The 12,596-nt window shown below is 40.9% G+C and overlaps 2 protein-coding genes across 9 annotated transcripts in view; both read right to left on the bottom strand.

Moving 5' to 3' along the window:
* ACTRT3 (actin related protein T3) overlaps window positions 1-12,596 on the bottom strand; it is a 207,212-nt gene that overhangs the window by 37,797 nt on the left and 156,819 nt on the right. The window lies entirely within an intron of this gene.
* MECOM (MDS1 and EVI1 complex locus) overlaps window positions 1-12,596 on the bottom strand; it is a 532,091-nt gene that overhangs the window by 436,244 nt on the left and 83,251 nt on the right. The window lies entirely within an intron of this gene.

Here is a 12,596-nt window from a genome sequence, read left to right as displayed (position 1 = left end):
CTGGTGGGAAAAAGCAATATATCTGCTAATTTCATACAGCACCTCATAGTTCATAAAACATCGTCGTATACATCATCTCAGGCAATCCTCACAAAGACCCTTTCCTCATTTGACAGACTAGGAATTTAAGTAACCAGAGTGCTCCCAAGATCACCCAAATAGACGCTAGCTAAACTAGAGTTGAAACCAGGGCTATCTTACAGATATATGACAGATTAAATGGGCTTTTATGTGCCAGTCTGGAAACCACACTACCACTTAGAATATTACTTCTAAGGGAAAATGCTTTCTGAGTTCTAATTAACTGACTTGTAAAGGAACTTTTAGAATATAATATGCTCGTAAATTAAGAACTACATGTATTACATATTTCCAAATAAATGTTTTTTCATACTGGAGAATCTGAACCTTTTATTCTGCCCCTAATGCCAAAGAGTAAATCATATAAACATGAAAGCCCTACCAAGCAATGCTGGAATGCCCATGTTCTATAAGGCTGTCAGCTAGCACTCAAGGCAACATTTCCCACCCAGAGACATTCTCTCTACTTGTGTATTCAATTTTATGTCTTACAATAAACTGACCGCTTTCTTTTATCAGTGTTTAAGAATCAGTAAAATTCATTTATAAGTATTATCCTTATAAGCATTATGTTCTAGCCTTGGAAAATTCTCTTTTTTCTTTCAAAGCCAAATTGTCGCATGAGCGAGATAGAAAATGTCTGTAATGAATGGTGCTTTGGGTCCAGAAAGGTGGCTGGAGAAAGTAAAGTCTTGTGAGTTTTCTCTCTGCCAAGGAAAGTGAGCCAGACGCTTTGACTTCTGCCAGGCTCCCTTGAGTCTTCTTGAACCCTGTTTTCTTTAGATTGCCAGCACTGATTAAATAATATTTTTGCAATGCATTTTACTTTCAAAAAAATGTATATCCTCTTTGGCCCAGTAACCTAACTCCTGTGAATCTATTCTAAGAAAATAATTTAAAATATCAAAAACTTTTTAGGCATATGTATTTCATCATTATGTTATTTATAAAGTGGAAAAATAAAGAACAATCTGAATTTCCAATAATAAGGAAATGATAGATACACTTAATGACATACCATGTATCAATTTAAAATGATGGCTACAAAAGCCAAACAACTGCATAAAAAAAGAAAAAAGAAAAAAAGAAAGAAAACCTTGTGATATATTAACTGAGAAATACAGATTATAAGCTACATACACAGTGTAATATAACTACATAAAAATATCATAAGAAAAAAAACAGACTAGCCAATGGGCCAAACGAACCCATACTTGGTTACGGGTTCTGGAATTAGCAGTGACTTCTTTCTTTCCTATATTTACCAGTTTTCTCTGGTGTGGGTATATTGTCTTTTATAATAAAAAAAGGTTTTCTAGGGGTGCCTGGGTGGCTCAGATGGTTAAGCATCTGACTTCGGCTCAGGTCATGATCCCAGGGTCCTGGGATCGAGCCCCACATCGGGCTCCCAGCTCAGCGGGAAGCCTGCTTCTCCTTCTCCCTCTGCCTCTCTCCCTGCTCATGCTCTCTCTCTCTGTATCTCTGTGTCTCAAATGAATAAATAAAATCTTTTCAAAAAATAAATAAATAAAAAGGTTTTCTAAAAGCTGGCATCTAACAATTTATGAATTCCCACAATCAATAAAAAAAATAAAAATAACTCATTTTTTAAAAGGGAAATCAGATAGTTCAGAAACGGAACCCTAAATAGCTATAAAATGAAAAACATGTTCAGTATTTTCTAGTAATCAGAGGGATTTAAATTAAAATAACAAAATATAATTCTATCCCATAATATGAACAAAAATTTAAATTTTATACATTTTGTTGTGAGTGTATGTGAATATTGGAACTTTCACACACAGCTGGTAGGAGGAAAAATTAGTACAATCACTTTGGCGAGCAATCTGAAACATCCAATAAAACTGGAAAATGTGACCTATATATAAACTTCACACCCTTGAACATAAAAATTACAATAACAGTCATTGTGGCATTGTTCATAATAGTAAATTTAAAACAACTTACATTTCCATCAATGGAGAAATAAATTGCACTATTTTCATATGATAGAATATCATAAAGCATTAAAAATGAATGAATTTGACCTCTATGAAACATCACAGATAAATCATAAAAGCACAATATTGAGGGGAGAAAGGAGCTCAGAATAATACCAATAGTCAGTTCCACTTAAATGAACTTTTAAAATCACAAAATAATACTATATTACAGCTACATACATTGTAGCAATACTATAAAAATGTACCTTGGAGAGCTAAACACCAAATTCAGGATAAAAAGAACCCTGAAGAGAAAGAGAAACAAATGAGATTAGGGATTGGTGTTCCAGAGGACCTCAGTTCTCATCTGTAAAGCTAGAAGGAAGGGAGGAAGGGAGGAGGGAAGGAAGGAAGGAAGAGAGAGAGAGAGAGAAAGAAGAAAGAAAGAGAAGAAAGGAAAGAAAGAAAGAAAGAAAGAAGAAAGAAGAAAGAAGGAAGGAAGGAAGGAAGGAAGGAAGGAAGGAAGGAAGGAAGGAAGAAAGAAAAGAAAGGTACCTGAAGCAAGATCAGCAAAGCAACGCATTATTAGAGACATCTGGGTACATATTGCAGACACACGGGTGTCCATTCTTTTGTCCTTTTTTGGCTTATTATTTAATATACAACATTGCAAAGAAATGATGAGCATCTAAAACTGACTCTTCATTCAAAAGAATGAGAACTGCCTTGCAAGAGTCCAAAGTCTTAGCTCTCAACACAATAAACAGAGCTTGGATTCACAGAGAATGATCCAGCTCAGTAAAGTCATTTGCAGTCTCTCTGGTGCTGCTTGTACTTGCTCTGTGGCATAGGGTATGTTAGACATGCTGCTTCTGCCTTTGTATTTGGCTAGGGAAGTGAGGTAGGGACAACCACCAGAAACACTTGCAATTCACTCTGGTGGGGAAGCTTATTCCCAAAAACACTTAATGTTGTCATTTGACATGCTTCTGCCACATGAGTTGCTGTTTAGCTGTGTAGCAACATGAGTCTGGTACCTTAACCACCCTGCCTCCTGGAAGATACCTACTTGGCCTACCCACAAACACTTGGAGATGACGGATGCTTCCAGAAACCCCAGGCTCTCCAGAAAAGAGCTATGCTTGGAAGGACTAGGGACTTCAATGTACAGCAAGGGCTCCTCCAACACTCTAGGAGCCATGTTTATTCCACAGGCTTCCTGGTAAGGAAGAAGAGATGATGGCTTTGAAAGGGGCTAAATTCTAAGTCACTGCCTGTTCTTGGAAGCAACTATTATTCTTTTGTTCCCGCAGAGGGGGCACCCTGTCAGACAAGCTAGAATCCAAAGGTAGCCAGCACAAGAGACATCACCCACCTCCCAGCAGTCCTGCCCTGTGCCAGCAGTTCGGCGAGCAGGCATGATGGCAGCCACGTGCAAAATGCTCAGGACAAAACTACTGCCATGTGCAACTGCCACCAGCCTGCTCTGTCTCCAAACACTAATGTTGCAGGTTATATCCATTGAAACTCACGGCCTGAATAACAGAAGATTTAGGGATTGACATATCCCATGTTTGGATCTACCACTCCCTTGAAAGCATCTTTCAGGAACAAGTAACTCAAAAATGGTCAAGGCAGTTCAGTCCAAAATGTGTGTTGTTTGACCTCTTGGCCATCCAGTCTGCATCTGGAGGCACATTTGGAATGTGGAGCAAATCATACTGAAAGATTGCTCCCCCTCCTTCCTGAATACTTCACGGGCTTCTCAGAATTCAGCTTGCAAGTCATGCTTCATTCAAGGCAGTTGATTAGTTCCAGTGTGAAGGGCACTGGACAGGACAATAAGTGGACAACAGACATAGTGATTCATAGATTGCTCTAAGAGTTGCAGGTGTTTTTAGGGCAAAATGAAAGAAAAGGAGGTTGAGTCAGTTCTCAGAACTGTCCTCCTAGCACAAGATTAACCAGAATTACTCACAGTTACCATAGGCATTCAAGTCATTCAATGTCAAGGACAGGCCCTCATGGACATTCAGAACACCTCTCCCTCTTTCCGTGCCCCCCTTTCCCTCTTTGGAATGGTCCAGAAAAAACAAAAGACTGGCCAAGAGCCCCATCTAAAATCAAAGTTGTTCACTTAAAACTGGTTACCAAAATGCACAAAAATGTGTCTTGTCTGGGATGAACTATTCAATTATTTCAAAAGAAAAAGAAATGTAGCTTTTCCAAAAAAAAAAAAGTAACTAGTAGCATTGGAAAAATTGAAGAAAAGCTGCAAATTGCAATGATCCTAGCCATAGGATAGAAAGAGAAAGAAAGACAGAGAGAGGAAGGAAGGAACAAACGAAGGAACGAAGGAACGAAGGAAGAAAAAGAAAAAAATTGCTAAGGCAACTCAAATGCACAAGATATCTACTGTGTTCATAAAGCAAACCAAACCAAACGAAAATGTTACACACATAAAACAGCCAAGACTCGACCAATATTTGAGAGTTAAACATTAAGAAAGCTAGTCTTGAGCTTAATTCTCCTAATCTATGCTTGCTTAAATTTAACAGAGTAAGGAATCAGAATATAGGAAAAGAGTAGTTAAAACTCTGTTAAAGAAAACCAATGCACATAATACTTATTGGGACACAAAACATAAGTAAGCTATATATGTCAGAAATATATTTCCAGGGGCACCTGGGTGGCTCAGTCAGTTAAGCATCTGCCTTCTGCTCAGGCCATTATCTCAGGGTCCTGGGATCAAGCCCTGCTACCGGCTTCCCTGCTACCGGCTTCCTGCTCAGCGGAGAGCCTGCTTCTCCCTCTCCCTCTGCCCACCCCCCACCCCTGGCTCATGCTCTCTCTCTCTCTCTCTCTGATAAATAAATAAAATCTTTTAAAAATAAAAATTTAAAAAAAGAAATATATTTCCAAATTCTACCAAATATATATATATGTGTATATATATATATATATATATATATATATATATATATTTCCCATCATCCAGGTTTCCACAGTCTTAGGTTAGCCAAACGAGAGAACAGTAATTGAAGTACCCCCTAAAAACCCCTTACCAAGAGCTACTTACATTAAAAAAATGCATTGGCCATATAAGTCAAACAAAACAAGTTTCCTATTTGAATTAATCAGATTGTCATATACTCCCATTTTTTTCCTCTGAAAACTAAAAGGTTTGATATAATAAGGTATAATATAAGAAATTCTCTTCACTCCATCTGAATTTCACCTCATTTGAAAACCATACAAATCAACTCTGGAATCACACCTGGAGACACATGCAGCCCACCCCCAAGTCCCTGGAGATATTTCACCTGCAGACAGGTGAACCCTGCTAGAAATGAACATGAAAAAGAACTTGGAAGCAGGTTGGTACAGAAGAATGGGTAGAGAAAAGGGAATGTGTTTATTGAACATATTTTACATACCTCTCATTTTAAGTGTTTGATATCATCCGATCCTTCCAACTACCCCACGAGGTGCACACAATTGTCCCTGTTGCATAGAGGAAGAAAGGAGAGCTCAGCCGGGCTAAGTGGGCACCCCTACCCAGTGAGGCAGGGGGCCAGGGTTTGAACTCTTGGAGCCTAGGACCACCCTTCAGTTCTGAACTCCTGTGCCTAGCACAACACCAGGGGTAGGGTGGGCCTTTGTCAAATGTTTGCTGAATGAATCCGACCATAATGCCTACCCACTTAGCCGTGTCTAAAACGTGGCATCGGAAGGCCTCTATGCAGTCTGAGGGGCAGCAAGCGGGAGCAGTCAGCCCCGCGTGGGGTGAACTGGGCAAGTTCATTGCCCTGATCTTTTATAGCTCCAGCTGCCCCCTCTCTTCCATTACTGCCCTCTTCTGGCCATCACGCTCCCCAGCTCTAGCCACCTGCCTGCGGTGGGTTTGCTCTCCCAGTGCAGTTGCTGGCCTTGGCAGGCTCCTCTTCCTGGGGGGGAGCTGGTAGCTATGAAAACACTGGCCCGACATCAGAGTTGTGGACCAGCCATGGCTTCCATCCTTTAGCTATTTGGGGTACCCAGGCCCCAAGGAATCCTGGCTCCCCACTGACAGTGTTGTTCAAAATCCCACCAATTTGCAAGGAGCAAACGGAAATAGAGCTCCGGATGGGTCCATCGGGTCAGGACTCCTTGCATTGCTTTCATAGATGGGTTTTGGGCAGAGGGTTGGAATCTAGTCGTTAGAAATATCCGTAAGGTGCTTGCGTTCTCTAACTTGGGACCAGAAGAGGAGAGTCCGGGAGGTTCGGTCACCTCTGGTGCGCATGCCGCAAGTAGCCTCGGGAAGGGTTTCAGAACTCAAAGACACAAAAACTGGGGAAAGATGGGCCCAGACGTGTGCCTGGTGGCAGAGCCTGGTACATCCAGCCTCCACCACGGGGTCCTTCCTACATCCCCACCCCTCCCCACCCCCCACTGCTGGGAACTTCAGGGAGCATTTTCCCTGGTGCCCCCTCTGCACTGGGTAACAGTCCAGCTTTAAAATAACAATTCACTGACAGCTACTAATTGCCAGGCACCTTGCAAGTTTCTTTACCTCTTCTAACTTCCATCGATGCTACTGTTATTTCCCCCATTGTACAGATGAGAAGATGGGATGGAAGTTTAATGACGAACTTCCACCAGTGAAAGAGCCAGATGCCCATCTGGACCCCACTCCACAGGCAGCCAGCCCACAGCTCACCCCGGCTGCTCGGGAGATGGACCCAGGCCCCTGCCATGGTCCACCTTCTTTCTAGCTTGGATTCAAAATCCTCCTATATCCCTTCCCCTTGTCCACTTACGCAGGTGCAAACCTGGCCAATCACTCTCCCTGGAGTACAACTTCTATACCCTGCGTTTCTTCAGTTTGCATCCAACATGGTAAGGAAAAAGGACTTAAAACCTGAATTACATTAGAAGCCAGCTCTGCTTTCTCATCCTGGCCTGCACTGAAATCAGCTCAACATCTCTGCATTCAGCTATCTCCTATTGGACACAGATCAGAGTGGTCCTCTCATCTGTGTCTTGCATCTTTGTCTCAGTTTTTAGGTTCATCTGGCCACCACAATAAATAACACACCGTGAATCAGGAGAGTCAAAATCCCAGCCAAGACTGGGCCTTGATCACTTTTCAGAGACACAGATATTGGGGCTCGTGCAGTGCTCAAGTACTTCACAAATGCTAGAAACATACATCTGAAAAGAACCTTAGAAAAAGTTCTAGTCAACCCCCCATTTTACAAGAAGTAAACTGAGGCTCAGGGAAGACCTGACCATTTTCCCACCACCCGCACTCCCACTGTTAGCGTGTGGCACGATGTGGATTCCTACCAGAGACTCTCTTAACCCAAAGTTCAGTGTCGTGTCCCGCTACATATAGAGTCTCCTCTGAGTTTATAATGTTAGCAACTAAAGTATTTATATTTGGTACTGTTGCCCCAAATAGCAGAAAAAGAGGAATAAAGCAACCCAACCTTCAGGGAATGGCAAATATAGGAAGGCCCTTGAAAATCATCATCATTAAAGAAATTGAGGCACAGAAGTAAGAAAATGTTTTCCTAGTAAATCTACCTAGCTGATGGCAGGGTGGAGGCTCAAACTCCAGGCTGCAGACTCTCAACACAGGGCTCTTTCCATGATATTTTAGACAGTTAAACCATGCACAGCTATAAAAATGGCTGTATTCGGAGATGCTATCGTTATCTGGAAAACAAGGAGCACTCAGCCAAAATCACAGAAGAAAACTAGAACATCGGTTAAATTAAAAAAAAAAAAAAAAGGAAGAAAAAGCAATCACAGATACAGTCATTTTCGGCTGAGCGATCACAACTGGACAGTGTGGAAGCGTTCATGCCAGGAGCTGAGTTGGAGCTGAAGGGCCCACGCCTTGGGGCAAGGCTCGCAGGCCTGGCCACCCGCTCCTGCTTCCAAGCTTTCTCCCCCTCTGCCTCAGCTTTCACACACCTCTTCCAGATCAGAGGCCACGAGGCAGGAGGGAGGAGCTGGTTTTGTTTTCCGTATAATAAAGATTTCCAAAGGCCAAAGAATGGAACTTCTACGTCTTGTTCTGCAGAAGTTCATTTCTTAATATTTTTAAGAAACATATAAACAAAAAAATGTGCAAATGTACACAAAGCCCCCTTGTGGAAGTATATTTAAAAACCATGTAAGGACGGGAGTCTCGGAGAGGGAGAAATGATGGCATTCGTGATATTTCAGGTTCCCTGGTGGGCCGGGCATCAGGAGCCGAGGACACGCAGGTATCTGACTTCAGCATCAGGGACCACCAGGCTCCCGGACTATCTTTGCATAGCCCCAGAATCCTTTTTTCTTTGCCTCATGGCCACCAAGAGAAAAAGAAAAAAAAAGAAAGAAAGAAAAAAGCCCCAATATAAATCTTGGCAGATTTCATCCCATTTAATTCTACGGTGCTTTACCTTTTTTTTTTTTTTTTTTAACTTTCTGGGTGAGAATACCTTCCCGTCTCCCAAGACAACACAATCTTTTGAACTAATAAAAGCCATACAGGTTCGAAAGTGTAAGTTTTTTTTTTCCTGTGGAAGTTTTTTTGTTATTTCCTTCTAGGAAAAATTAACAAAAGCATCCTCTGAAAATATGTTAAAGACCACATTGAGATGGAAAGGAAATAAAATGCTGCATGTTCTATATTTTTTAACTCAAAGAAAAACTTTTTTGACTTTCATGATGTGCATATGGCCATTAATTTCAATGTCATATTATGGTTTTTGGCTGAACAGACAGTATGTATGTATGTATGTAAGCAAACAAAACAAATGCATTTTGTATTCAAATTTATACAACTCCATACATTTTTATGCTGTTTATTTGAAAATTAATTTTGGCTTAGGCCTCAGAGACAGCAAATGTTGTCAAGATTTGAGGGCTACCTGAAAAGCCTTAGGGACAGCATTACCCTTATGCATAAGAAACAGCAAAATAAAATAAAAATAAATGAATTTCCAAATACGTCATGGCTAATCCCTTGAGCTGACCTACAAATGAATTATGGAGGTTTTGCTACAGGACTGAGTAGATCTGGTGATTTCACTGAGAGATTTATCTTATTTTCCAACTTATTTTCATATCTTATTTCCTTTTCTTTTAGAATTAGACTGTAAATAAAAAGGCTAAGACTGAATGAAGCTCCCTTTCACAGACCTCATACTGGATTGATAAATTAAAACGGTGAGATGAGTTTTGTATGACCCATCCTCGAGGATTTGGGAAATTTAGCTGATGCAAAACAAGGCATTAATTTGGAGAGGCCTAGCTACTTACAATGCTTAGTGTTCTGACAATGATGAATGGCATCATTCCAAGCAAATGGTAATTTCACTTTTTGTGACAGTACTTTAGAGCAAAACCGACTTTCTTCACACAAAGAATTTGCAATCCTATTGAACAGAGGCAGTACCTGAATATCAGAAGTCCTTCATTGTTTAAGTATCATCTGATATTCTTGATTGGCTTCAGACTGAAGGTTGGAGTTGAATTAGGGAGAACGGAGGTTAAGTCCTAACCTTGAAAGACTTAGCAGCCATTGAAACACTGCCTTTGGGCACTTATTGGCCTGTATTTATCAAAAAAACTTTTCAATTCAATGAAGGGAGGGAGAAAACACAAAACTTGTCACATTCATCAAGTGAAGCCACTGGAAAGACATCTACAGAACACCCAAAAAGCATAATCTTTCCGAAGCGCTGATAGAAATGGTAATTGGATGGGTCAGGGAATAATACAGCCAAAGCAGGGGCAATGCAGAATATCGCGAAAAAATCAAGGTCAAAAATAAAAGAAAAGATCCTTTTTAACTTGCGAAAAACTTACACTTGGCCTTTGTACTAAGGGAAAAATATACCTGTTGCTACCCATAATTTATGTCCTCGCAAAAGCCTCTCAAAAAGAACCTTTGAACATAAAAAACACTAAAGACCCTTGCTCTCACAGCCCATAAGAAAGCTTCACCTTAATATTGGCTCCATCAAAATATGTTTTCTGAAAGCAAAAAATACATATATTTTTTAAAAGAACAACTAAAAGCAGTGACTCGCTTTCTAAATCTAACCCATTTGTCTTTCAGCAGGGAAGGTATGTCCTGGGGGCAGGGAGGGGGTGCAGGGAGGAGGAATATATTGAATATACTTAAACTCTTCCCTGAGAGACTGAAGGAAAAAAAAAAAAAAAACAGACTCTTGGAGGACTGGCAGAGAAAACCAACATTGTACCCAAAAGGGGAACAGACGTGATGAATCACAAAGTCTTGATTACACTTCTTCCTGCCTTCTTTGCTAATGAGCTAATATCAGGGCAGAGCCAAATGACACATGTAAACAGATGAGCCGTCTGGGATGCCACATTGTCCCGTTTTTATCTTACACAAACACCTCTGCACTGGACTTGGAAGGATTTTTGGCACAACGTGGAGAACTGATATTCTGGGCTACATCCAGCTTGAAAAGGAAGGGATCTGGTGAAGTGATGTTTAGTTCAGCCTGGTGGAAGTGTGCGGATGCAGGTGTCTCCTTACTGACAAAGATATCGGTTAAGGGGGAAACAGTCCCTGGAAAGACGGTACCTGGGAATATCTTCGTCCGGGGGAATAAAGCAGAACACCCACCAAACCTCCTTAGATAGGTTCCCTAAAGAGTTAAAAAGAAACGAGCCAACTCACCCTGGCATTTCCCTGTAAATTGTACACATTTACTGATGTGCAAGAAAAGACAGCATCATTTGTTAATTTGCAAAATTCTAAGGTGCCTGTGTACCCGTTTCTATTAATCCAGAAATTCGACTTTCTACATTAGACTTCTGCGGTGATGTAAGGAAGGAGATGGGGTTTATGATTTGTGCTGACAGAGTCACATCATATTTTAGGGAGATGACATCGCTATTGATGGCTCCTTCTAATCTATTCCCAGTAATATGCTCATCTGTATGTTTTCCCCGGGCACCAGAAGAACAATCTCAGATCCCTAAAACAGTATGTCATTGCTTTCCACAAATCTCATATGCACATATATTATTATTATTTAACGTTTATTAAGTACCAACAGTATGCTAGGCACAATAGACATAGGGGGCCATAAAAACATATTTAACGCATCCAAAACCACAATAAAAGGATGCTGCGTTTGTGACAGAAGACAATAAAAATCTTTGCAATTCATGGTTCAAGATGAAATGCACCCCAGGTCCCAGAGCAGTCTTGGTACAGCACGGCATATCAAAAAAACGTATTTGAATTTTCACTCAGTCGGAGTAAGGGAGGTTATGCAAACTTCACGATTAAACAACTTAATGATGTCCTATAACAAACAACAAATTCTCTAATGGCAAAGCATTAATTACTTATCTGGTTAAACCTCGACCCTCTGCATCACCTCCAATACATAGGGTATACTCTGTTCCAAACACTGTGGTAGACATTTAAAATGGATTTCTCGGTATGACAGATGGGTATGCAGTTATTTACTTCACTGAAACTCAGAAAGGTTAGGTATTTCACCCGTGGTCCATGCTCAGGAACCACTGTCAGTTTTCCTAGAGTTGCATCTAACACGCACACTTGTGTGCACGCGCGCACGCACACACACACACGAAGAGTGATAAATGCCATCCCCAAGCTTGGGGATTTAGAGTTAACATAATATCGAATAACCAGTTTGAACATGTGCAGACACAGCATTAGCCTGGTCAAGATAGAAGTACTAAGGGTCTCAACTTCTTCACTTCCTAAAGCTTCTTTAGTCACGCTTTCATGTAGGGTTAAAAGCATGAACTCTGGAGCCAGATTTTGTGGGTTTGAATTCTGGTTCTACCACTTCTCAGCCGTGTGCCTCTAAGCAAGCTAATTAATATTTCTCTGCCTCGTGTTCCTCATCTGTTAACAAGATAGGAGGAAAATAATGGTAATTTATTTCATAGACTTATTGTGAGGCTAAAATGAGTCGATATAGAGAAAAAGCACAGTACAGTAGCCCAGTACATAGTAAGTACTCCAAAAGCTATAATCTCATTAGACTCCTAGCACTGAGAAACAGATAATGTGCTGCTTTTTGGGTAAAAAGACAATTTTACTCCACGAATAAACCATGTGCTGCAAGATGCTTTTCTATTAGTAAAAATAGATTTACACCAGCCGCCCAACTAACTCTCTTCCCTTCAGCCCGTCATGAAGTGAATCTACATGACCACTAGCTAAAGACTCCACAAAGTTGGCTTTTCCATGGCTCACCTTCACTGAAATGCAGACAGGTGGGGTGAGGGTTCACAAAAGACCAACCCCATAGCCTTAGGCCCTATGAATGAAAGAACCCTGAGACACTGCTTAGAAGCTCCCAGAAGGCAACCTAGGGTTCAGTGTATGAATCCGGGATCTTCTTTGAAATCTCTGCAACTCTCAGCAACACGCAGACTAATTTGTGTATTTTCCGTGTACTTTTCACTTCCTCCCCATTCTGTTGAACATCTTCTGGAAATTTCTCAGCTTTTTATGTCTACAGAGGCCTTAGAGAAGACAGGAGAAGTCAACCTCGTGGCAGGTAATAGGAC

This window comes from Callorhinus ursinus, unplaced genomic scaffold (assembly GCF_003265705.2).
Source record: "Callorhinus ursinus isolate GAN/ISIS: 27379988/994484 unplaced genomic scaffold, GSC_fseal_2.0 scaffold1, whole genome shotgun sequence".
NCBI lineage: Eukaryota > Metazoa > Chordata > Mammalia > Carnivora > Otariidae > Callorhinus > Callorhinus ursinus.
This window is presented reverse-complemented; position numbering and strand designations above follow the sequence as displayed.